This window comes from Camelus ferus, chromosome 9, assembly GCF_009834535.1.
Source record: "Camelus ferus isolate YT-003-E chromosome 9, BCGSAC_Cfer_1.0, whole genome shotgun sequence".
In the NCBI taxonomy this organism is placed as follows: domain Eukaryota; kingdom Metazoa; phylum Chordata; class Mammalia; order Artiodactyla; family Camelidae; genus Camelus; species Camelus ferus.
Genome location: NC_045704.1, coordinates 9,077,872 through 9,105,841, shown reverse-complemented (window position 1 = coordinate 9,105,841; position 27,970 = coordinate 9,077,872). Strand labels below are relative to the sequence as shown.

Sequence of the window (27,970 nt, the reverse complement as noted above, 5' to 3'; positions counted from 1 at the left end):
TGTGGTGCTGTCACGAAGCCGGACAACGGGGAAGATGAGAGGGCCCAGAATACACCCTCCCGCATATAAGCAAGTGGATTCAGCGAGGGTCCCAGGCCTTCTCAGCGGTGAAACAGTCTCTTCCACAATAACGCCGTACAAGCTGGATATCCACATACAAAGGAAAGAAGGTAGACACCCGCGCTGCACCAAATACAACAATTGACTCAAAATATACTTAAGATTTAAATGTAGGATTCATCAGGTCCAGGTGAGGATGAGGCTGTTGGATTCAGAGCCTCCTTCTCCAAGGACCAATCGGCTGGAGGATAGTTAATCCCACCCCCCATCTCCAACACTCAGCATAAGGCAGTAAGGCAGGGACGGGCTACCCAAAGCAGACACTCCCACTCAGAGAAGAGAGGCTGGGCCGGGAGGACGCAGGACTCATGCCGGCACGGCAGTTCTGAAGTCAAGCCTGCCGCAGATCCGCAGATCTGCCCCAAATCACCTTCCTTTTGCATGAACCTTCTCCTTGTTTGCAGCTCAGTTGCTCTTAGGTACCCGCTCACAGAACCTTGGGGTATAAAATCCTCCTTCATTCCATATTGCATCTGTTGATTTTTTTTTCAGCCTTGTGGGTTACTGGTGTACCCGTTTATAAGCCATTATATTACACAAAAGCCGTGTCCACACATCTTAGAGATAAGCGCCTCTCTCCTCGCTGAGGCTGCTGTGGGACAGCAGTCCTCAAGATTAGAAAAGAGGGTTGTAGGCTTAAACAGAAGACTTGAAACGGCAGGTGTGTCCCTGGGATGCTTAACACACCTGCTGCTGCTTCAGAGGGCCCGTGGCCTGCCCTGAGCTCGCTCTGAAGATTCAGGAAGGACTTTCACAGTCACACCCCTGATTTGATCTTTCCCTAAAGCCTTCTCATGGGTACCCTCTATGGTCAAAAAAGCCTATCCTGATCGTCATAATTCCTCTAGAATTCTCAGAGACTTAACAGTTTATCATTTAGCTCATGTTTCTGTCCTAACCTCTCATTACAAGCAGAAGAAACCGAGGTTACATCTTTATTCTACCAGAAATATCCTCAGCTTCAAATTCATAATGTGCATTTTCTGCTTTACACGCGACTTCAGGCAACCATCCTGCTAAACTTTCCACCATATACAGCAAGTGATTCTTCCCCTCCACCCTCTGATAAGGTTCCTAACATGCATTTAAGCTTCCACTGAAAGCTCTGTTGAAAGCTTCCTCAAGGCCCTTCAGGCTCATCTGTTAGCTCTCTGCCCCAAGCCCAGAGCTGTATGTTTTAGATTTTTTTTCCCCCTTTCTTTTTAAGGTAGCAGTCTATTTGCCTTACACCATATCAGAAAAAAAAAAAATTAAAATGTATTAAAGACTTAAACATAAGTCCTGAAATTGTAAAGCTCCTGAAAGAAAGCATAGGGAAAATATTTCCAGATGTTGGTCTTGGCAGTGATTTCTTGAAAAATGACACCAAAAGCACAGACAAGCGAAAAAAGACAAGCGGGACTACATCAGACTATAAGTGTTTGAGCAGCGAAGGGAACCACCAACAAACTGAAAAGGCGGCCTTCATAATGGGAGAAGGTATTTTCAAACAATGTATCTGATGAGGGGGTAATACCCAAAACATATAAAGGACTCAGACAATTTAGTATAAAAAAAAAACCTCAATTTTTTTTTTTTAATGGGCAAAGGACTTGACTAGCCGTTTACCCAAAGATGACGTGCAGATGGCCAAGAGGCCCACGAAGAGACACTCAGCACTAACCACTAGGGAAATGCAGCTCGAAGCCAGCACGATATGCCAACGCACACTGTCAGGATAGCAATTAGTGAAAAAGGAAGAAAACAGGCGTGGGCAGGGTTGTAGCGAAGCTGGAACCCTTCTGCACGGTTGCTGGGGATGTGGAAGGGTGCAGACACTATGGAAAGCAGTATGGGGTTTCCTCAAAAGTTAGAAATAGAGCTATCATATGGTCCAGCAATCTCACCTTTGGGTATACATCCAAAATGACGGGTCTCAAAGAGGTATCTGCACTCCTGTGTTCACTGCACCGTTGCTCACAACAGCCAAGAAGTGGAAGCAACACAAGTGCCCATTGACAGATGAATGGACCAAGAAAAATGTGGTATATACATGCAATGGAATATTTTTTAGCCCTAAAATAAGGCAATCCTATTATGTGCTAACATGATGAGCCTTGAGGACATTTTGCTAAATGAACTAAGCCAGTCACCAAAGGACAAATACCGTATGTAAGTAGAATCATGCACTCTCTAAACTGTCCAATTCAGAGGAGCAGAGAGTAGAATGCTGGTTGTGGAAGTTAAGGGGCAGGGGAACCAGGGAGTGGGTGTTCAATGGATGCAAAGTTCCAGTTATACAAGTGAGTAAGTCCCAGAGATCTGCTGTAAAACTAGTGCGTATCAGCCACAGAAAAGAATGCAGTAACGCCACTGGCAGCAACATGGATGGACCTGGAGGTCGTCATTCTAAGCGAAGTCAGTCAGACAGAGAAAGACAAACACCGTATGATATCACTCATATGTGGAATCTAAAAAAAGGGAAAAAGAGGGCACTAATGAACTCATCTACAAAACAGAAACAGACTCGCAGACTTAATAAACAATTTTATGGTTACTGGGGGAAACGGGGTGGGAAGGGATAAATTTGGGAGTTTGAGATTTGCAAATGTTAGCCAGTATATATAAAAATAGATAAAACTCCCAAACTTCTTTTGTACAGCACAGGGAACTATATTCAATATCTTATAATAACTTTTAATGAAAAAGAATGTGAAAACGAATATACATATGTATATGCATGGCTGGGACATTGTGCTGTACGCCAGAAATGGACACATTGTAACTGACTGTACTTCAATAAAAAAACACTAAATGATAACAATAATAGTAATAATAAATAAAATCCAAGATTCAATCCAAAAAAATAATGTAAAATACATAAAGAACTCCTACAACTTAACAAAAAACAACCTGATTAACATATCCACAAAGATGTTAAATAGACATTTCTTTAAAGGTGATATATAAATGGCCAACCAGAATGTGAAAATGTGCTTAAAATCACTCTTATTTGGAGAAATGCAAATCAAAACCCAAATGAAGTGTCATCTTCAGCACGTCAGCATAGCTACTATTAAAAAAAACCACATTGAACTAAAACCCAGAAAGCAACTGTTGATGAAGCCACGGAGGGATTCAAATCCTCGTGTACTGCGGCTAAGCTTACAAAATGAGGCAGCCACCATGGAACACAGCACAGCAGATACTCAAGAAATTGAAAATACAACTGCCATATGAACAAGTTTAGGCACATATGCAAAATAATCAAAAGCAAAAGACTTGGAAAAATTTCGCAAATTCATGTTCAACGGTGAAGAGGCAGAAACAACCCAAGTGTCGGCCTTCAGATGAACAGGTAAGGAAAGTAGGAGACACACTCACAAGGGAATGACGTCCGGTGTTTAAAGTGAACTCCTTTCACAGGAAACAAGAAGGATGGACACTGGGCACGATATGCAAGTGACACAAGCCATTCCCAGACAAGAGATACTTTAGAGCTCCCTACACACGTGATATGTAAAGCTGCCAATTTCAGAGAAAAACGAAGTAGAACGGTGGACACTGTAGGCCCCCAACTGTGGGAACCAAGGAGCGAGCCTTGGGCCGGAATGGTAAACAAGTTATGAAAAGCTGCAGCTCAGAGGTGAGAAGGCTGGGTAGCCGAGGACGGGTGAGACCCCCAGAGGGGGGCGACCCAAGACAGGCACAGCCGCCTGAGGCCAAGAAGAATGTTGTGAAGCAGCCGTGTCTCACACGTTCCGCCCTGATAAGCTGTAAGGCTGCTGGTGCCAACACGAACATGATTTACCAAAACATAAAGGGTCTTCTGACCCTGAGCCAGATGCTGCCTGTTAACCATTTCCCTTGTCGTTCTTCTTTGCTTATATAAGACCGTGCAACTTAACAAAGCCTCAGAGTAGCCATCGGCTCTCTCTGCAGACAGTGTGTGTGTGTACATGGTATCGCGACACCGACAGGTACCAGCGGCTGGGGGTGGGGGTGGGGCAGGGCAGGGGGGCGGTGAGGAATTGTTATCTGAAGGGTATTTAGATTAGTTTTGCGAGGCAGAAGAGTACTGGAGGTCTACCACCAGCACGGACCTGATGGCCGGATCAGCACAGCAAAACCGTTCATATAGTAAACTTACTCTATGATTTTTTCAACAACAAAGCATTTCTTACATAGATTTTCAACAAAATACAAGTTAGAACGATAGAAAACATTTCTCAAGGTGAACTAAATAGGTTTCGGGAAAAAATTCTGGAAAAAAAGCACAATATTGTTACTTATTTCCAGACAAGTTCCTGTGGATATGAACATAACCCTGTGCTTCGTGCTTTGTTTCCATTTACTGATAATGAGAAGTTTGGATATTTTTTTCCCCTACAGTTTAAAATACAAATTAACATTTTCTGTAAAGAAACAAAGAAAAAGATCAGTAAACAACCTAACTTCATACCTCAAGGAACTGAGGAAAAACAGCCTAAAGTGTGCAGAAGGAAAGGAATGACAGAGATCAGAGCAGAAGTAAATGAACTGGAGACCAGAAAAGCAACAGAAAAGATCAGCAGAACTAAGAGCTTGTTTTTAGAAAACAAAAAAAAAAATTTCGCTACTTACTACTGGCAGGAATGCGAGGGAGGGTGATAACGTTCACAGTCGAGCCCCCAATGGCTGTTTCCATCTCAGGACTCTTCTTTCTCTCTGTTCTCACTAGATCCAGCTGGATGCATTTTTCCTTGAAAAAACAAGACGCACATGTTTGTTTCATTGCAGTAGTTCATACCCTTCCCTGTTCCAGAAATTCCCCTCTTCCCCTCACTTCAGGTGTTCCTTTCTCTGCCTCCAGCCCACTGGATTGTACCTGCTCACAAACACCTGACAGGCATCTCCAGTCACCACAACCGATTCGCTTCATCTCAAAATGAAACCCATGCTTTTTGGTTTGTTTTTTGACTCTTTATCCTCTCTGTTCCTCATATCTTGACCACGAGGTGAGGACAAGAAGTAACCTCCTTCCTGACTGATACTCAGTGCTACTCTGCATCTCCAACAACAGCAGGAAGAAACAGACACTTTATTCTGCTCTCTCCTTTGAATTATAATTACTAGCAAATTTACTGACAGTACAGGGTGCTTGGTTTCATGGTAACTTCAGTGAATCCCCTAGAACCTTCTTTACTGGCAAAAAAAATCTTACTTGAATTTTTGCCCAGTATATGCTCATATGACCCCACTAGAAACCCCACTCCGTTCTCCCTAAATCAAACTTCCACTCTCTAGAGCACGGGTGTGGATGCTCGGAGTGAGGCAGGGCCAGCGTGCATCCTGCCCAAAGTCAGCCCACAACCATAGCGCCAGGATCCTCTTCTGCTGGAGACCCCTTCCGTCCTGCTTTTTGCCCTGGTACTAGGAAGCACTCACCTGACTGACCGGTCTTTGCTACAGAGCGCTGTGCAGGGAAATGCCAATCAGGATGGGTCAGAGGCTCTTGAGTCCATATACAAAGGGACGTGGTCCCGGGACCTGCTCTCCCCGCAGAGATGCCATGACCACACCTTCTGCAGTATTGGGGCGCTGTCTGCGTGGAGAGCCTGGGGCGTCTCCAGTGAGCAGCACATTTTATCCCCAGTGCAATCATCATCTTCCTAATCAGGTGACTAAGAACAACTTTTGGAAATTATAAAAAAAGGTCCTAATTGGTACTCAAACAGCTGACAGAAAAAGTTCTGTGCATTCCCCGAAGAAAACCGTAGTTCAGACTCTAAGTGGCAATCAGGCGTTAACGGGACACCAGAAGCTGCTCCCTTTACTGTGTTTCCAGTTGGGCGTGTTCCTCAAAGCTTTTTCATCTTTCCAGAACACTGGGCATCATCATTTGATCAGAATTCTGGTCTTCTCATGACTTAAATTTTTTTTTTTACTGCACATATTTTTAAATTTACTAAATCCTTTCATTGTTTCTAAGAACGTTTGGAGCTTTAGCTTTTTAAACTTACATAGTTATCCAAGGAATAAAGCCAACCACAAAATAAGAATTAATTTAAAAAGATAAAACACCCCGCTATTAACAGCAACGTTCTTTATAGCTATGCCTTTAAATTCTTGCTATTTTGGCCCGAGGTCTTCCTCATCTGGGAAATACCTCATCTTGAAGCCACCATTCCCACATCAAAATACCGATTATCCCTGAAGTCCACATGGCTCCTCGGCAAGGTTACGGCTTGCCTCCTGTGTACCATTCAGCCCAGCCTCTTACTGGGCAGCCAGCTTTCCCCCACCTCTCGTCCTGGATTATTCGCCCTGGGATGAAACATTCCTGAACCTGTAGACGTGACTTAGGGCAAAGCCACGCGAAGAACAGAGAGGGCCTTGAGAATTCTGTAACACTGATGAGAGGAGCGATGTCACTGAAAGTTGCAGAGTAGGGAACGGGAACAATTCTCTCTACTGAAGCAACAATTAAACCAGCAAGTGCATCAGAAGTCGTACTGGTTTAACTCTAGGATCTACAGAAACACGTTAACAGCCAGGGGAACACTCACTAAAGAAAGAAACTGCTTAGTTTTGGTGACAGGGAGCTGTGGCATTTTAACTTACCCCCACCAACCTCCACGGCCCTCGTGGCAGCTGCTGTGAAGGCAGAACGCCTACCCGTCACCCGTGGGGAGCAACCGAACGCCGTTCTTAAAGAATTGCGGCTCAGTGTCTTCACCTGCTTAGTGCCTCCAGGAGGACCGGCTCAGGGCTGCCTGCGTTTCACCTTCCTCCCCTGAAGCAGCTTCCTGCGGGGTGGGGCTGTTGTTGAGAGCATTTAAAGACAAATACACTAATTGAAGTAACAAGGCGAACCTCAGGTAGATTGAAAATTCTGGTAAGAAGGCGGCTGCGAAAGGCGGCGCGCGGGGAAACGAGGGCTTGGAAAAGCTTCCAGGTGCCAGGGACTGAGCCGGTCAGCGCCCGTCCCCGGTACTGATGTGTGACCCCCACAGACCTGAGAGTGAGGCGGGAAGCCCCCTAAAAAGACAGGCAGGACCCCCAGGCAGGGCCACTGCTCTCGAGCGGGAACCATCCGGTTCCCTGGCCCACTTTTGGCCTCTGAGACGGCTTACTTACCCCTAAAATTCTATTGGTTCCCTGAGCTCACTTCTGATTGGTTATTTCCTTCCCTCCTGATTGGTTATTACTCTCACTCCTGATTGGTTATTTCTCTCACTCCTGATTGGTCTATTTCTACAAAGCTTGTTCCTGGTTGGTCAACTTCTGTTATACTTTAGTTGCATATGATGTTGCAAAGTGTAAAACTGGCAGCCTATAAAGGCCTGTGTAAACCTACAGATGGGGTCCAGAACTTGGAGTGCTAACTCTTCTGGGCCTGCTGGTGTAATAAACGTGAGTTCTCCAACACTCTGAGTGCTGCTTGGTCTCTCGCCCCATCCAGGTTGCTGTCACAACTGAGCTGTAACACGAGAGGACCCTCTGCTTTCACTTCTGACTGACCATGCATATCTGTGACAAGGCAGGGGAGCCTAAGCAGATTTATAAACATCCCGACTGAGCCTTGAGAGAGCTCCCCAGGAGAGATCTATCAGCAAAGAGTAGGAGAGAATTTTGAAATTTGGCTCCAGGCATTAAAGGAACTCTGCGTCAAACCCTTAGCTGCCCCCAAAGCTAAGGTAACAGACGTCTGTGCTTAGGGGTCCTTGATTTGCAATCTTTGGACTTGAAAGGGCAAAGTGGCTCAAGAGAAGGAACCGTGGCACATGTAAAGACAGAGCATCCATTGCTAACAGCACAAAGGAACGTATTTTCAAAATCCATACCCCAGAAAACCTCCGTGTGACGCAGCTGGGAATTCACCCGGCTGTCAGCCCGAGGGGCAGAGCTGGCTGATGCGTATTCCTAGTCTCAAGCTTAGTGTCCAGAATCCAAGCTCTGAAGATGCTAGGCGTGTCACTCCTTGTGTAAGATTCTTTGTGAACACCCTGATTACATTCTTTTCTCTCTCCAAGGTCCACCCACCGATAATAGCTGCCAGCAGTGAGCCAAGTGAACCCCAGGGTGTAAACTGTGTGCTGCATCTCCTGGCAGGTGCTTTTTGCTTCTCTTTGGTAGGCTGGTATCAAAGTCTTCTTGAGTCATCAGAAATGAGAAATTCATGGGCTGTGTCAGAGACTCAGTAGTTCAGCCCCAGAATAGACTATTGCCTCACTCATCACTTCTACTGCAAAGGCCCGAAGAGCTCTTCAATGTAGCTTATTTAATTCTGTTCTAATTTCCAAAACCTAAACATTTCCTGGATACTACTGAGGTGGGAAGCCCCATGAAAAGACTAGCAGGACCCCCAGGCAGGGCCACTACTTTTCCACTGATGCCATCTGGTTCCCTGGCCCAGTGGCATTATCTCACTTTTTGCTTCTATAAAACGGCTTGCTTCTAGAAGGGAACTTACCCCTAAGATTCTAGTGGTTCCCAAAGCTCACTACTGATTGGTCCATTTCTGTCACTCCTGATTGGTCCATTTCTATCAACTCCTGATTGGCCCATTTCTAATACCTGATTTGCATATGATGTTGCAAAATGTTGCAGTCTAGACTGGTAGCCTATAAAAGTCTGTGTAAACCCACAGACAGGGTCCAGAGCTTGGAGTGTTAATTCCTCTGGGCTGGCTGGCATAATAAACTTGAGTTCTCCAACCCTTCAAGTGCTGCTTCGTCTCTTGCCAGGATCCAGGGTGCTGTAATACTGAGCTGTAACACACTTTGCTGTAACACAACCATGGACTTCCTGGTTGGGTTACATCATGCTTTATATGTTTTCTAGTAACACATGCCTCTTATTTATAGTAGGAATTCCATTTACAGTAAATCCTGTGGTTATCTGATTAAAGCTTTTTCTTTCCTTTTTTTTTTTTTGGTAAATTGCTTTTTATTTTTTATTGAAGTACAGTCAATAATGTGTCAATCTCTCGGTGTACAGCACAGTGTCCCAGTCATGCATATGCATACATATATTTGTTTTCATATTTTTTCCATTAAAGGTTATTACAAGATATTGAACATAGTTTCCTGTGCTATACAGCACAAACTTAAAAAAGAATCTATTTTTATATATAGTGACTGACATTTGTAAATCTAAGCTTTTTCTTTTCTTCAACATGTAAGGCACATGAAGACAAAGAACACATAGGTCTTTGCCTTCATATCTAGTATGCATGTGTAAGATCTATCAAAGGATAGATATAATGTTGATTTTTTTTGAAGTACAATTGATTTAAAATATTAGTTTCAGGTATACAGCATAGTGATTCAGTACTTTTTCAGATTACACTGAAAAGTTATTACAAGATAATGGCTGTCTCCCTATGCTGTAAAATATATCCTTGTTGCTTATCTTTTTTATACATTGTGGTTTGTATCTCTTAATCCTAAATGCCTAATTTCCCCTTCTCTGCTTCCCTCTCCCTCTTGGTAACCACAAGTTTGTTTTCTATGTCTGTGAGTCTTTATTTTGCATATACATTCTTTTATATTCTTTTTAGATTCCACATTTATGTAATACCACACAGTACTTGTCTTTCTTTGATTTATTTCACTGAGGATAACACTCTATTTCTATACATGTTGCTACAAATAGCAGAATTTTATTCTTTTTTATGGCTGAGTAGTATTCCTCTCTCTCTCTCCACACACATATATGTAGATAGATAGATATATTCACATACATACACACATACACCCCCCATCTTTATCCAAATCATCTATTGATGGGCATTTGGGTTGCTTCCATGTCTTGGCTACTGTAAACAGTGCTGTAACTATTGTATCTTGTAAACACACAATATGTCCCACATTTTCCTTTCTAATGAATGTGTAACATGCACTTGAAAGTGGGTTTTCCAGTTGTTGAGTAAAACTGAACACATACACACTTTTTTTTTTTTTTTTTTTTTTTTACTGTTTATATATGTCTTGTTTCCTCAACATTTAGAAAATCTGTTGGGTCGCATCCAAATTTTTTATTTAGCTGATAACCTCCCTTACACACTAAGTTAATCTTACAGAAAAAAAATTTGGAAATTGGTCTGAAAGTTCAGAACATATCAATTAGAAGAGAAAAATAAACAAGTCCAAAGTGAACAACCATGCCAGTAGTTAATACTGGAAATGTAACTGTCCCTAATTATTATAGTTAATCTGTGTTCATGATTCATGAAAGGTTTTATGCTAATCTGCTGTACTATGGTACCATACGTGCACAAGCAGAAAATTTTTAGCTGCAGCTATGAGCGCTCAGGGATTTTCTATAAAAATTCCTGTGGTCAGAGGTCTACTTGCCTTGCCCAGGTCTCACTGGAGGACTGGCGATGCCTCTATTCACTGCAGGACAGATCCTCAGGAATTGTCCTTAATCAGATTTGCAGGCACAAAAATTGGACATAGTGGCTGTGCAGCAGAAATTTTACTGAATGTAAAAATATGGGATCCATCACTAATGCCACAAGAGAAAATAATTGCAGTGTTCACATCCAGGAAAACCACTACGTGGTTTAATGGTGAGGGGGGTGCTAACTGAGAGATTAGTAAAAGGCGTAGTGCTGGCTGAGAAAAACTCTCTATTTCTCTCACTCACGGTCCAGAAGCCGCGTTCTGAATATGGTAGAATTGTCTGTTGTGAATGAACAGATTCTTTGCAAACACCTACATCTTTCTTAGCTTGTCCCTGTGTCTGCCTTCCAAGTAATGACAGCCAGAGGTGATGGGGACGGAGTGCAGGACACAGATAGAATGACTGAGTTACTGAGCAAGCTCCTTCTTTTTCTGTTTGAAATACCCACATGGTCAGGTCATCAGAAATGATGAGGTGGTTGTTGGCTGTGTCAGCATCTGAGCTCATACCCACTGTGAGAAGAAATAAGTCAATCAACAAACCCACAATACAGACACACTCTCCACTTCTACTGCAAAGGCACAAATACCCCATTCACTTCTGCTTCCCTGATTCCACCTCTCCCCTTAATCAGAATTTTTCCTGGGGAAACTTCTCTGTCCCCTGAAAAGGTGAAATTTTATATACAGATGAATGATTATAATTAGAATGAATACTTCATATGCATAGTGGGTGTTCTCTTTACATTAAGTTATTTGATACTTGATTAAAGATTTTTTTCTCTCAAGTAATATATATGGGAAAAAAAGTCCATGAGTGTTGGTTGTTCTCAAGATTATACAGATTTACACAGATTCTGTCAAAATATAGACATTAAATACATATTTTGAATGACTGAAAATATTTTACTTATTGCAGAATAGTGTTGAAATAATAAAGTTTTTCTTGTCTTCTTTTTTCATTTTTGGAAATGAGTTCCTTATTTCCCGTTGTTGAATAGGTAATTGAATTCCAAGGCCTTTTCATTCTCTGGAGTTGTAAAAAATACAAAGACATAATGCTAGGAATGCTGAGATGAGATGAGTTAGCTCTGACAGTCAAGATAGAGGAAGGGTTTCCCAAGGACATGAGTAGAGCTGTGTTGGGATCTTGCCGCAACTGAGACGTAGGACCTGGTGCTCAGAGGGGCAGGTAAATTGGAGAAGAACAACTGTGTGTATTGGCAGCTTCTCCAAATAACAGTATGATGAGGATGGGTGCGCAGAAGTGCCTGTCCCCATGTGACCATATAGACTGAGCCACAAGAGCCTCAGAAAAAAATCCTCTGGACCAAAGGTCAGTTACTTGACTGGGCTCCCTTAGGGCTTGGTTAATTGGAAGATGTTCAACTTTCCCACAATGGAAGAGGAGCTGTCAAGGAAAAAAGTGTCTGGGACAGGCTACACCATCTCAAATACAAGTTTGCGTGGAATCAGAAGAAAATGATTTGTATTTTTCAGAATGGACACTGCTGTCTGGAATACTACAGAAGCACAGCCAGCACAGCCACCGTGGACGATGCGACCCATTGCAACAGACACAGGGGCTAGAGGGAGGGGGAGCGAGAACGTGCGCATTCCAGTGAGCCTGAGCTCAGGGGTCTGGCCGCTCTGGTTTCATACCCTGACCTGTGTTTATAGCTGAGATGTGCTTATCCACCTTCCCTTTATGTCTCCTAAACTGTGTCACAAATAAAACTGTTAAGTTGTAATTTGAATCAGTCATTGCTTCCTTAATGGTTGGTCACTTGGAAAATTCAGAGCCTCAGAAAAGCGCAGCGTTATAGCATCAGGATCTGCATTTAACGAAGATCCTCACATACTTATGTATATTCAACTTTAATCGGACATGTCCTTGACCAGTCCTGCCCCCCAAAACACAATTTGAGCCACGTGTATCGTTTTAATATTTCTTGCAGACCCATTTCATAAAATAATAAGAAGTATAATTGATTTTAGTAATATATTTTATATTTAATTTTCTATATCCAAATCATTATTTCCACCTGTGCACTAGCCACATTGCAAATGCTCAATACTGTACTAGTGATGGACATTTCGAACAGCACTAGGACATGAACTAAATATTTTATATTCTTAAAATTCCCAAAGTGGTTCTGCTCTATACTCATAGGAGAAATCAACTGTTACTCAGCGAACATGAAATTTTTGTGTGCCAGAATTCAGCTAATGCCCACATTTAATCGATATATATTAATTTTAATTATTATTACTTTAAGTTTTCCAAAAACTTTTCATTAAGCATGGATATATCTATATATATCCATCTCTCTCTCACATATCTTAACCCAATTATCTGTTAATGACCCCTTGGATTGCTTCCATGTGTTCCCTATTATAAACAATGCTGCTATAAACATTGGGGTCCATGTATCTTTTTGGATTAGTGTTTTTTTTTCCTCCAATATATATCCGGGAGCGGAATTTCTGGATCATATGGTAGGTCTATTTTTAGTTTTTTGAGGAAACTCCATACTGTTTTAATCCTTAGTGGCTGCACCAATTTACATCCCTGCCAACAGTTTACAAGAGGTTCCCTTTTCTTTACTTTTTTACCAACAATTGTTATTTGTATACCCTTTGATGATATAAACTATAATACCTTGGGAATCCATGATAGAATGTCTACAAATATCAATGAATACAGTTATATCTTAATCCTATAAATTTTTTAGAATGGAATAATAAAAACACCAGGCTTCCTAAAAGAAGGCAAAAGGAAAAACAAAGACAGAAAAGCAGACAGGTCAAATAGAAAATTAAGACCCAAGTTTCTGTTTTTCAATGATGAGCACTAAACCTTTGAAGGGTAAGTGCTAAGAGGGCAGCCTTTACTCCTTCCTTTATATTACTTCACTCATCCATCCATCAGATTTACTAAACTATGTAAAGAAAATCCAGGTTTAAAGGTGAAACCATCTGTTGAAATGCACTTCTGTGTAGCACTCTAGAATGCTGGAGTAATGTGAGTGAAGTAAAGACACATAGTCATATGGAAAAGACCTCCATTCCTAAGGTTCTTATCTTCACCTATAAACTAAAATATCCACCCACCTTGGAGTAATGTTTATCTGGACCAATATTGGCTCGTGAGCTAATGCATGTCAGGCATTAGCCACACCCACATGGAGATGAAACTTGGGGAAGCACTTCAGACATCCCTGAAGAAAGGAGATTTCTTTCAGACAGCTGCGCTGGTCAAGGGGAGAAGTACCTTCTTCAATAATGGTATTTATCCTTTTTGAGCTGATAATTTCATAGGTTGACTTTCAAAGCACCCAATACAGAAACACTATTAAATTGACCTTCTAAATTTATTGGATTTTTATGTAAAAATTCGATACAAAGTATAAATGTCAAAAAGTACAAACTTCCACTTATAAATAAGCCACGGGGAGGAGGAGCTTCAAGATGGTGGAGTAGATGGACACAGAAGCCACGCTCTCCCATGAATAAGCTAAAATACACCTACATGTGGAACAATTCTCATAGAATTCCTACAGAAATATGACAAAATAGCTCATACAATTGGAAACACAAGGGAAATCTTCAACAACCCAGGTAGGAGAAGAAAAAAGGGAAAAGGAATAAGGGAGAGACCTGTCCCCTGGGGAGGGAGCAGCAAAGTAGGAGACGTGACTTCACCCTGGGATGTCCCCTCTCCAGTGGGAGGTCAGCTGGGACAGAAAGGGAGCACCAGAGGCTTGGAGGATGAAGCAGCAGCCGCTTGGAAGGCAGAGCATAGAAAAGCTGGCACAGAGGGACCATGCAGTCTCTAGCGAGATGAGAGACAGTGGCTGTGGGGTGGGACTGGGTGCTGGAGCTCGGCTTCAGAGGATGGACTTGGGGAGTGGACTGGGGTTGACTGCAGAGGCAGCCTCAGGGGCCTCGAGTGCGGTGTGGGCTGAGGCTGGGAATCTGTGCCGAACAGCCTGGGTCAACCATAGAAATCTCCACTGCTGGCACCTGCAGAAGGAGGGGCCCAACACATCCCAGAAACGTTCCTGGCCAGAAGGGAGTGGCAAGATACATTCAAAATTCTGAAACAGAAAAACCTACAACTTAGGATATTCTACCCAGGAATACTGTCTTTTAGAATAGAAGGAGGAATAGAGAATTGCTCAGACAAGCAAAAACTTAAAGAATACAGTAATAGTAACCCATCCTGAGGGAGATATTGAAAAGTCTTCTCCAAATAGAAAAGAAGCGGGAACCTACAGAAAAGACAAACTCACAATTGGAAATGAGATAAGTACAATGAAGAGCAAAAGAATAAACGTGAGGATGTAAAAGAGGACATCAGAATCGTACAACGTGGGGGAGTGGAGTGAGAGAACATAGATTGTTTTCACTCTTTTTAGGATGTGTTGGAGCGTATACGATTACCAGCAAACACATCTGGCAATGGGTTCGCATACTTGAAAAACAGGGTAACCACAAATCAAAAGCATACAATAGAGTTACACAACCCCAAAAGAAATCAAGTTAAAACAAAAGAAAATTATCAAACCACAGAAGGAAAAAGACAAAAAGAAAAGAACAAAGGAGAAATACAAAAACAACTGGAAAACAAGGCTTAAAACGGCAATAAACACACACCTGTGCATAATTACTGTCAGTGTCAGTGACTAAATGCTCCAATCATCCAATCAAAAGACATACAGTGGCAGACTGGATAATGAAACAAGAGCCTACAACATGCTGCCTATGGAAGATCCACTTTTGGGTGACGGACGCACATAGGTGAAAGGTGAGAGGAGGTGAAAAGATATTCCATGCAAACGGAAATGACAAGAAAGGGAGGGTAGCAATACATATCAGACAAAATAGACTTTAAACAAAGGCTGTAAAGAAAGATAAAGAAGGACACTATATAATGATCAAAGGAGCAACACAAGAAGAGGATATTATGCTCATTAACATCTATACACACAACATAAGAGCACCTAAATATACAAAACTAACAGGCATAAAGGGAGAAATTCATGGGACACAATAATAGCAGGAGACTTTGACTCCCCACTGACATTGGGCAGTTCTTCCAGACAGAAAATCAATAAGGCAATGGGGCTACTAAATGACACAATAGAACAGTTAGACTTAATTGACATTTTCAGGACATTACAATAAAAAATAAACCCACAATATACATTTTTTAAAGTGCACACGGAACATCCTCTAGGATAGACCACATACTCATACACAAAACAAGCTCCAACAAATTTAAGAGGATAGAAGTTATTTAAAGCATCTTCTCTGACCACAGTTGCATGAAACTAGAAATCAACCACAAAAAGGAAAACAAGAAAAAAAACAAAAAGACTGCAATGAGACTAAAACAATATGCTACTAAAATCAATGGGTCAACAGTGAACTCAAAGAAGAAATTTAAAAAATACCTCGAGACTAATGAAAATGAAAACACAACCACACAAAATCTATGGGATGCTGTAAAAGCAGTCCTAAGAGGGAAGTTCACAGTGATACAGGCCTTCCTCAAAAAATAAGAACAATCTCAAATAAACAACCTAACCAACCATCTCAAAGAATTAGAGAAAAAAAAAAAAACCAAACAAAACTCAAACTCAGTAGAAGGAAAGAAATAATAATGGTCAGGGAGGAAATCAATAAAATAGAGATTAAAAAAAAAAAAAGAAAAAATCAAACAAAAAGCTGAGTTTTTCAAAGAGTAAATACCATCTACAAACTGCTAGCCAGGCTCACCAAGAAGAAAAGAGAGCACACAGATAAACAAAATAAGAAAGAAAGTGGAGAAATTACACCAACACCATAGAAATACCAAAAAAAAAAAAAAAAAATCCCCAAACAAAAACATAAGAGTGATATGAACAACTATATGGCAACAAACTGGACAACCTAGAAGAAATAGATGTTTCTAGAAATGTGCAGTCCACAAAAACTGAATCAAGAAGAGGTAGATAATCTGAACAGACCAATCACTAGAAGTGAAATACAATCAGCAATAAAAAAAATCTCTCTGCAAACCAAAGTCCAGGACCAAATGGCTTCACTGGGCACTTTACCAAATATACAAAGAAGAACTTATACCAATCTTTCTCAAACTCTTCCAAAAGACTGAAGAGGAGGGAACACTCCAAATTCACTTTATGAAGCCACCATCACCCTGATACCAAAATCAGACAAAGACACTACCAAAAAAGAAAATTAAATGCCAATATCTCTGATGAATATAGATGCAAATATCCTCAACAAAATTTTAGCAGATAGAATCCAACAACAGTGTATAAAAAAGATCATACACTATGATCAAGTTAGGTTCATCCCAGGGACATAAGGATGGATCAACATAGACCAACCAGCATGACACACCGCACTGACGAAAGGAAGGACAAGGGGGGAGGGTATAGCTTAGTAGCAGAGTGCGTGCTTAGCAGGCATGAGGTCCTGGGTTCAATCCCTGGTAACTCTTTTTAAAAAATAAGCAAATAAACCTAGCTGTCTCCCCTCAAACAAACAAACAAAAAAGTAAAACTAAAATAAAAAAAAGAAAGGACAGATTTTCCAGTCAAGACGGTGGAGTGGTAGAACCAGAGGCTTGCCTCTTCTGGCAACTACAATGAAACCACAACTGAATGATAAACAACCATCAAAAAAATGACTGGAACCTAGCAAAAAAGATCTTCTGCAACTGGTAACATAAGAGGGAACCACAACAGGATAGTCAGAGGGGCACACTTGTGATATAATTGGGCCCCATACCCCCAGGTGGGTGACCCACAAACTGAAGAATAGTTAAGTCGCAGAGGCCCTCCCACAGGAGTGGGAGCTCTGAGCCCCACGTCAGGCTCCCCAGCTCAGGTTCCAGCATTGGGAAGAGAAAGAGACCCCAGGACATCTGGTTTTGAAGGCCAGTGGGACGTGGTGCGGGAAGCCTCACGGGACTGGGGGAAACGGTGATTCCATTCACTTGGGCAATGTACATGGAAACTCGTGGTCACCAGGTCCAAGGGCAGAGGCAGTGATTTCACAGGAACCTGGGCCAGGCCTGCGTGCTGGATTTGGAGGGTCTCCTGGGGACGTGGGGGACGGCTGCGGCTCACCCAGGGGACACAAAAGCTGGTGGTGGACATTCTGGGAGTGTTCATCTACAGGAGCTTTCCTGGAGGCTGACACCTTGATTGGATCATTAGCACTGAGATCAAGCCCCACCCAACACCCTGTAGGGAAGCCTCAGGCCAAACAATACACAGGGTGGGAGCACAGCCCCACCCATCAGCAGGCTTCCTGAGCCACAAAGACCTCTAGACACAGCCCTACCCACCAGAGGTCCAGGACCGAGCTCCGCCCAGCAGTGGGCAGGCCCTGGCTCCTCCTGCCAGGAACCCTACATAAGTCTCTAGTCCAGCCTCATCTACCAGGGGCAGATTCCAGAAATAAGAAAACAATAATCCCAAAGCCTGTGGCAGGAATCCACACACACATAGAAAGATAGACGATATGAGGCGGCAAAGGAGTATCTCCCAGGTCAAGGCACAAGATAAAATCCGAGAAGAAGAAATAAGTGATGAGGAGATAGGCAATTTATCTGAGAAAGAGTTTGAAGTCATGATGGCCAAGATGTTCAGAGAACTCAAGAGGAGTATAGATGCACAGAGTGAAGTCGTTAGCAAAGAGTTGGAAAATATAAAGAACACCCAAACAGAGTTGAAGAATAAAATCACCAAAATGAACAACACACTAGAAGGAACCAAGAATAGACTAAATGAGGCAGAAGAATGAATCGAGCTAGAAGACAGATTACTGGAAATCACCACTTCAGAACACAAAAAAGAAAAAAGAATGAAAAGAAATGAGAATAGTTTAAGATAACTCTGGGACAACATGAAGCCTACTAATATTTGCATGATAGGGGTCCCAGAAAGAGAAGAGAGAAAGGACCTGAGAAAATTTTTGGAGAGATAATCACTGAAAACTTCGAACCTGGGAAAGGAAACAGCCACCCAAGTCCTGGAAGCGCAGAGCATACCACACAGAATCAACCCAAAGAGGAACACACCAAGGCACATAGTCATCAAACTGACAACAATTAAGGATAAGGAGAAAATATTAAAATTAGCAAGAGAAAAGCAAAATAGCATATGAGGGAACTCCCATAAGGTTATCAGCTGATTTTTCAGCAGAAACTCTACAGGCCAGAAGGGAGCGGCACGACATATTTTTAAAGTGATGAAAGGGGGAAACGTCAATGAAGAACACTCCATCCAGCAAGGTTCTCATTCAGTCTTGACGGAGAAATCAAAAGCTTCAGATAAAAAAGCTGAAAGTGTTCATCACCACCAAGCCAGCTTCACAACAAACATTAAACGAACTTCTCTAGTCATCAAACCATAAGAAAAGAGAACAAAAAAGAAAAAGAGAGAGAGAGAGAGAGAGAGACTGACAAAAGACTGCTTTGGCTGTCTGGGGTCTTTTGTGGTTCCTTATAAATTTTGGAATTGTTTGTTCTAGTTCTGTGAGGAACGTGGCAAGTGTTTTGATGGGGGTTGCATTGGATCTGTGGATTGCTTTGGGTAGTGTGGCCAGTTTCATAATGTTGATTCTTCCAATCCAAGAGCACAAGAAATCTTTCCATTTCTTTGTGTCATTTTGGTTTTCAGAGTATAGGTAACCTCCTTGTTTAAGTTTATTTTTAGGTATTTTGTTGTTTTTGCTGTAATGGAAATGTCTCTGCCAGTTATAAAATTCTGGTTTTTGAAGTGAAAAAAAGTGAATGAAAGGCCACAAAAGGCAAAATGTCCTTCTTTTTTATGGGTGAGTTATATTCTGCCACATATATATGTATGCTGCATCTTCATTATCTATTTAACTATTCGTGTGCACTTAGGGTGCTTCCATATTTTGGCAATTATAAATAATGTTGCTGTTAATAGCAGGGTGTATGTATCTTTTTGAATTAATTCTGATTTTGTGGTTGGCTTTATTCCTTTGATAACTATGTAAATTTAAAAAGCTAAAGCTCTAAACTTTCTTAGAAACAATGAACAGTACATATATGTAAATTAAAAAATATATGTGCAGTAAAGAAAAAAAATGAGCTATCAAGCCGTGAAAGACACAGAAGAAACTTAAAAGACACATTACTAAATGCAAGAAGCCAGTCTGAAAAGGCTACAAACTGTATGATTCCAACCAAATGACATTCTGGGAAAGGCACAGCTACAGGAACAATAAAAAGACAGTGATTTCCAGGGGTTTGGGGAGAGGGAGCGAGGGCGGGAGGAATGAACAGATGGAGCACAAGGGATTTTTAGGGCAAGGAAGTTATTCTGGATGATACTATAGTGGTGGCTACATGTCATTATGCATTTGTCAAAACCCACAGAATGTACAACATCAAGAGTGAGCCCTCATGTAAACTATGGACTTTGGTTGATAATAAGGTGTCCATGTGGTTCATCAATTGTACCAAATATGCCACACTGATGAGGGCTGTTGAGGGTAGGGGAGTATTTTGTACTCTTTGTATTTTGTGCTCAATTCTGTGTTGAACCTGAAACTACTCTAAAAGAATAAAGTCTATTAAAAAAAAAAAAAGAAAGGACAAAAATCACATGGTCATCTCAATAGATGCAGAAAAAGCATTTCGTAAGATTCAACACCCATTTATAATAAAAATTCTTACCCAAGTTGGTATAGAGGAAATATATCTCAACATAATAAAAGCTATTTATCACAAACCCACATCCAACATAATATTCAATGGTGAAAAGTTGAGAGCCTTCCCACTAAAATCTGGAACAAGACAAGGATGTCCCCCTTTCACCACTTCTTTTAAACATAGTATTGAAAGTCTTAGCCATAGCAATCAGACAAGAAAAAGAAATAAAAAAGGACCCAAATTGGAAGAGAAGAGGTAAAATTATCACTATATGTGGATGACATGATACTATATATAGAAAACCCTAAAGGCTCCACACAAAAACTACTAGAACTGACAAGTGAATTCAGCAAGGTAGCAGGATACAAGATTAACACACAGAAATCAGTTGCATTTCTTTACACTAACAATGAAATGCCAAAAAAAAGAAATTTTAAAAATCCCTTTTGAAATAACATCAAAAAAATAAAATACTTAGGAATAAATCTGACCAAGGAGGTGGAAGACTTATAGATGGAGAACTAAACACATTGAAAAAGGAAACCAAAGATGACTTAAAGAAAGGGGAAGATACCTCATGCTCTTGGATTAGAAGAATTAATATTGTTAAAATGGCCATACTACCCAAAGCAATCTACAGATTTAATGTGATCCTTATCAAATTACTGAAAACATTTTTCACAGAGGTAGGACAAATAATCCTAATATTTATATGGGACCCCCAAGGTATTACTAAAGCAATACTGAAGAAAAAGAATGAAGCTGGAGGAGTAATTCCCCCAAGACTTCAAACAATACTACAGAGCTACAGTAATCAAAACAGCATGGTATTGGCACAGAAACAGACACTGTTCAGTGGAACAGAATAGAGAGCTCATAAATATTTGCAAATGATGTGACTGACAAGGATTTAATTTCTAGAATATACAAACAGCTCATATAACTCAATATCAGAAGAATAACCCAATCCAAAAATGGGCAGAAGACCTAAACAAGCATTTCTCCAATGAAGACATTCAAATGGCCAATAGGCACATGAAAAAATTGCTCAGTATCGCTAATTATCACAGAAATGCAAATCAAAACTACAATGAGTTATCTCCTCACACCAGTCAGAATGGCCATCACTCAATAGTCCACAAACTTTGGCAGGTGGTCAGGTCATACGGATGGAGCCCTAATGAGTGGGATGAGTAAAAAAAAAAAAAAAAAATCCACAAACAATCAATGCTGGAGAGGCTGTGGAGAAAAGGGACCCCTCCTGCACTGCCGGTGGGAATGCAGTTTGGTGCAGCCACTGTGGAAAACAGCATGGAGTTTCCTCGGAAGACTAAAACTAGACTTACCATGTGACCCAGCAGTCCCACCCCTGGGCATATATCCAGCGTGAACTCTAATTTGAAAAGATACATGCATCCCAATATTCAAAGCAGGACTATTTACAACAGCCAAGATATGGAAACAACTTAATGTCCATCAACAGATGACTGGGTAAAGCAGCTGTGATATTTATACAATGGAATACTACTCAGCCATAAAGATAATAAAACAATACCATGTGCAGCAACATGGTTGGACCTGGAGGTCACCATTCTAAGTGAAGTAAGCCAGAAAGAGAAAGAAAAAAAACATATATCACTCATATGTGGAAACGAGAAAAAGAAAAAATTAATTTATTTACAAAACAGAAACAGACTCACAGACATAGAAAACGAAGTTGCAGTTATGGCAGGGGAGGGTGTGGGAAGGGATAAACTGGAGTTTGAGATTTGCAGATACTAATCCTATATATCAAATAGATAAACAGTAAGTTATACTGTAGAGCACAGGGAACTGAATTCCATGTCTCGTGGTAACTGATGGCTAAAAAGAATATGAAAATGAATATATGTACGATTCTATATGACTGAAGCACTGTGCTGTACACCAGAAATTGACACATTGTAAACTGACTATACTTCAATAATATATATGTAGTTAAAAAAGAGAAACCAAGAGAGACTTTACCTGTTACAGCCACGTGAAAATCTTAGAGAACTCAGACCTATCCTTAAATGGATTAAGGTGGCACCTGGTGTAGAAATGGTACAGTGGAGGGGACACAGTAGTGAATGACGTCACAGTAGAAATGGTCATCGCCTTTGGTGGCTAGAAGTCAGGACTGAAATCAGCTGCCTCCAAAAATCATTTTGAGGCTGAAGTAGAGTGGATCCCTTGAATCTAGTCAAACGGCAGTGCCAGAAAGTTTTAAAAAGCTAGAAAACAATTGCACTTGTTTTATGGTGGTTGCCAAACAATGATGCTCTGCTTCCAATATTCCTTTATATTTCCTACTTCCAAACAGACCCATCTCCCTTTGAATTCTGACTCTGTCACTCTAGCTGTCAATAGTCAGCAAATGAAAGTAGAAAACCAAGGGCCAGCCCAGAATTTTGCACCACTGAGAACGACCTTCAGAGACTAGGGTGACATCTCCACCATTTGTCTCTTTTCATAATTTCTACTTTTCCTGTCATTTCATTCAGCCTCTCTGGGGAAGATGGCGTTGGCGTAGCTTCAGAGGCACATTGGTAGTGGGCTCGCAGCCCCCTAGAGTACCGGGCAGTGTGACAGAAAGCTTGCAAAGCAGCTGTGCTGCTGTGTGACTTAGGCGTCACTGAAGCAGGGACGAGGGTGAAGAGGAGGCAGGACAGCCATGTGAGGGACAGCAGTGACCCACACTCATTGCATGAGGATGCGGAGGGGACTGGGAACAGAGGCATATGAGACAGGAATTGTGGCTATCAGATCAGGGTTCTTAAACACGCAAGGAAAAGACTGAGCAAATAATAAGTATATTGAAATAGATGTAGTCCAGGTTTCTGATTGTTGGAGGAATATTTGTAAACATAGAAAAAGCAAAGGCTAAAAGGAGTCCTGGGGTTGGTTTTGATTCAGACAATTTCTGAATAACTTGTAGCTCCTTGTAAAAATGTATATGTGTATATATGTATGTCTGGGTGTGTTTGTGTGTGTATTTGCATCTGTGTGTGCATGAAACCGAAAATTTATGACTTCTTTTTGCTGAGAGATCCCAGGACAATGGCATACTGACGACAATATACACATCTAATAGCAGATCTTGGTTTCTCAAAACTGATTTTCATTCAAAGAAACCTGCATTCTTTGATGAAAACATAAAAAATAGGAGAAAGCAGTACAAGGTATGTGGAATTCTACTATTCCATATACATAATTCTTGAAATGGTAAACAGCAGTCCTAACTAGAGTATAATACATTAGGAACCTGTGTGTAATGAGTGCCACGTTCAATAAAAAACACATGAGCACCATCAAAATTTTAATGCTACATTGAATGCACCAGACTGTCCCAAAGATGACAGAAAGAAAAACAAAGAAAAAGCTCAGTAGTACAGATGCAAAACTAAAAACATTTTTGTTTTTCAATGATGAAAACTAAACTTGTGAATGACAAATGTGACAACTAGAAAGAGGGCAATTTTGACTCCTTTCATATCACTTCAACCATGTAATCAACTAAAGTTACTGAGGGTCAACCATGTAAAGAACATCCAGGTTAAAAGTCAAGCAATCAATTGAACATCATTGCTTTTTTCTCTATAGCTTTTTGGAAAAACATGAGTTAAATAAAGATTCAAGGTAACGTGGAAAAACACCTCCTTTTATGTACGTTTCATATCTTCATCTGTGAGACGTCTCCACCCTCCCTGGAATTACACTTGCCAGGACTGATACTGGGTTATATGCCAGTGTGTTTCAGGTATTCAGCAGAGCCACACTGAGATAGAAAGTGTAGAAACAGTTAAAATATGTCTTAAGAAAGGAGACTGCTTCCAGACAGTTGTACTGAGCAAGAGACAAACTGGCTTCCTCGATTATTTTAAACTTTCTGTAGCTAATAATTTGATGGGTTGACTTCAGCTACACCAGTGCAGCCAGTGTTATTAAATTGACCTTCCAAGTTCAGTGTATCTTATGTAACAACTTAAGCCTGGTTACAAACATCAACAGGTGCAAATATCTAAGTGTTCAGTAAGTCATGAGGATATAGGGTACACTATGGGAACTGCAGTTCAGGATACTGTATTGTAATCTTTTCAGATTTGCTGAGAGTAAATCTCGTCACAAGAAAACTAATTTTTTATCTGTGTATGAATACAGCAGCTCATCCTTGCTGTGGTGATACTTTACAATAGGTACAAATTCAGAATAATTACATTGTGCCAATTGAAACCAGTAAAGCATTACATGCTAATCATATCTCAAAAATGGCGCTGAGTAAATAGTTACAGAATAGAGTAATTTTGGTTATTAGCAAAGCTGTCTTCTATATATTCTTCATTTCAAATTTAATTTCTAAGAAGTCAAGAGCAGAATCTAGGAAACCTAGGATCCCTAAGGAGCAGCAGGAAGGGGCTAAACGTGGGGAAACATGAAGCCAACACGTGACAGATCTGTTGCAACCATAGTTTGTAATTTAAATGGACAAGGATATAAAGAGTAAAAATGGAATTCAGCACATAGGAGATGACAAAGGTGACCACGATCATCAGGATGGTGTGGGCAGCTCTCATCTCTGGGGGGCATCTGTGGTACCCAGTGGGGGTGTGAATGCACTGCATTTTCAGCTGGTGCCTGTGCAGGAGAAGCATCATGGAGCCACCGGACCAGATCAGGAGACTAACAAACATGACATCCGAGATGGACCACAGGATGACAAGGTTTGTGTGGTGACTTGAAGATGAACAAAACCACTCTCCTTGAGTGTCAGTATCGTTTTTCATGTCCAGTGGACCAGTGACTGTCACAGGAATACAGACATTCAATAAGACACTGAAAATCCAGCAGGTACAACAGGAAGGACCAATGAGCTTGGGGGCTCTTCCTCTGAGCATTGTCCACTCCACTCTCCTGGGGTTTAGAGTGAAGAACTGATAGGTGCTCGGGACACAGGTGGAGCAAAGGCTGGCTGCTGCGAGCCACTCTGTGTATATAATATACAGATTTACACCCAAGACTGGACAGGGGGTTCCTCAAAACAAAAGCTGCCATTGTGTAGGGAATTCTCAGGGAGAGAAGAACCAAGAGATTGGACACGGCCATGTGGGTCAGAATCATGTGTGTGGGTCTCTGCTTGTGTCCCAGTAAGACTGGAGAGATGCTGCAGAAGAAAAGAATGACGTTGGCCTGAGCCCCAGCTATCATCTGCAGCTGAAAGATGGTTTTTACAGCCACCTCCCCTACAATCCTCAGGGCATCTGTATGAAAGGACATGGAGAAGGCTTCAGAGTGTCCTCGAATGCAAATGAGACTGTGCTGGTGATGACCTCAACAGTCTTCTTATGAAACCAACATTGGAAAAACAATCCTTGCTTCTTTCCTCTCCTGAAAAGTATTCTCATTATTTTCTTCTCCTGGAAGGCAGACACTCTCATCCTCCACAGGAGGGGCTCCACATGGAGAACAAACAAATAACAATAGTTACACGATTCACCATTATGATTGTGCATTTATTTAAGTCTGCATAAATAGGCTGATTCTCCACAGCATGGGAGGTCTATGAGATAGGAGCCATGTCCCTGTGTGCAGCAATATGGCTGATGCATAATTGGTGTTGAGGAATATGTACTGAGTATATGAAAATGTGACAGGAGTAAAGGCAAGGATGTAGTCTACCACCCTTGGAATTCATGCCTATCCTGCCTATTAACTTGAGGAAATAATATGGTAAATGCAAAAATATCATTGAGATTATAAGATTGTGAAGCTAATTTTAATACACTTGCAAGTCAATCAGTGGTCATCATGTGAGAACTCCTATATCACGAGGATTACTAGATACCATATAACTTATAATAAACTGTCATGGACTTCTGCCTTCTGGTTTTTCATGGAAGGATCTTGGAAGTCATCACTCTGCCCCACCAAAAAGAAAACAGTGACTAGACTAAAAACACTTGGCTCTCTAAAGAGTTGAGAAACCAGGAGCCATCACTGCCTCCAATATTTGAGAGATAGAAATGTGCGTCGAGGGAATGAAGACATACAGGAGGGGACACCCAGGAGTAGGGCCACCCTGGGAAAAAGCCCTGGGGCTGGAAAACCTGCACTGTACGTATGGATTAATGGGGGCTCATTGCGCAGAAGACCGACAGTAAGAGTCTCCAGGCAGACCAGATACGGTGGGATCCCCACTGTTCCATGGGTTTTGTGATATTTCTCTCAGTTAATATCAGAGAAAAATCGCCCTATGCTCAGCTTTTTCCTAAATACACCAGAGCCCTGTGTTTTTCTTAACAAAGTCTGTCATCTTGAGAAGCTGGTTTACTGGATCCTAACCAGCTGTGAACTTTTGAGGTTGAAACTGACCTGGGTTAGGGAAATAACCAATTCCAGCCCACTCAGGCCACGCTTTCCTATGAAAGTGGGGGAGAAAAGCACCTGAGACACTCTGTGACATTCGCAGCCAAGAGGCACAGGTTCACTGAGAGACAGAGCCCCAGTCGTAGGACTATAGATGGCTTCCTCTTTCCCCAGGCCTCATCAGCACGAGAGTAAATGTTCCTTAACAGCACTTCCTTCTACCTGGAACATCATGCCCAGGAATCAAGGGAAAAATTACAAGGCATACTAACGGGCAAAAAAGCAGTTTGAAGAGAAAGAGCGGGCATCCGACTCGGATCGCGGTAGGAGCGTCGGAACTGTCAGACTGAGAATGTAAAAAGCCCTGTAACTAATATGCTAAGAGCACTACTGAGTGAAATAGACAGTGTGGCAGTGCAGGACATGTTCACGGGGAGGGGGGGGGGGGAGTTCTAAGGGAGAACCAGAGAGAAATGCTGGACATTTAAAACCTGTCACAGAAATAAGAGTGCCTTTGATGGGCTTGTGAACAGACTGGAGGGCATGGATGAGGACAGAATCTCTGAGCCTGAGGATCAATAGGAACCTGAAAACGGAAAAGCCAGGAGAACAGGGACTGAAACAAACCAACAAAAAACCTCAGAATAGAATATCCAAGGTCGGTGGAACAAATACCAAGTACGTGCCTATTAGGATGAACAGCAGAAGAAAGTGAGAAAGGGTGGAAGAAACACTTTAAACAGAATTTCCCCCAAATGATGTCAACACCAAACCACACATACAGGAATCCCTGAGAGTCCCACAGAACGATTAACACAAGCCAAATCTCTGTACTGAGGCATGCAATACTCAAACCACTATATACTCAAATATAAAGAGAAAATGTGGAAAGAAGCTGGGGTGGGAGGGCGACAAACTTTCCTACAGAGGAACAAAGCACAGAATGACTCCCCACTTCTCTTTGGAAACCAGGTGAAGAAGAAAAGCATGGAATGAAATGTGGAGGACTGTGAGGGAACAGAGCACCAACCCAAACTCCGCACCCTGTTTAGCTCCCCTTCAGGAGTGGAGGGGAATTACAGGCTTCCTCACACACTGTAACACTGAGGATGTTTGCTGCCGGTAGACCTGCCTTGCAAGAAATGCTGAAAGGGAGTTCTTCCGGGAGAAGGAAAATGATATAGATTGGAAACTCAGATCTACATGGAGAGGGGAAGAGCACTGGGGAAGATATAATTGAGAGTAAAATAAACACCTGCAGCAACATGGATGGACCTTGTCATTCGAAGTGAAGTAAGCAGGGAGAGAAAGAAAAATACCACGTTATCAGTCATATGTGGAACATAAAAATAAAAGGACACTGAACGCATCTACAAAATAGAAACAGACTCATAGA

General features: G+C 41.5%; 1 long non-coding RNA gene across 2 annotated transcripts in view; it reads right to left on the bottom strand.

The window, feature by feature from the left end:
* Window positions 1-7,130, bottom strand: part of LOC116665994 — a 33,769-nt gene extending 26,639 nt beyond the window's left edge. For both annotated transcript variants that reach the window (XR_004322844.1, XR_004322843.1), the window contains exons 1-2: window positions 6,703-7,130; window positions 4,723-4,840 (exon numbers count right to left, since the gene is read on the bottom strand). This is a non-coding gene — a long non-coding RNA (uncharacterized LOC116665994). The remainder of the gene's footprint in view (window positions 1-4,722; window positions 4,841-6,702) is intronic.
* Between the last annotated feature and the right edge of the window lie 20,840 nt (window positions 7,131-27,970).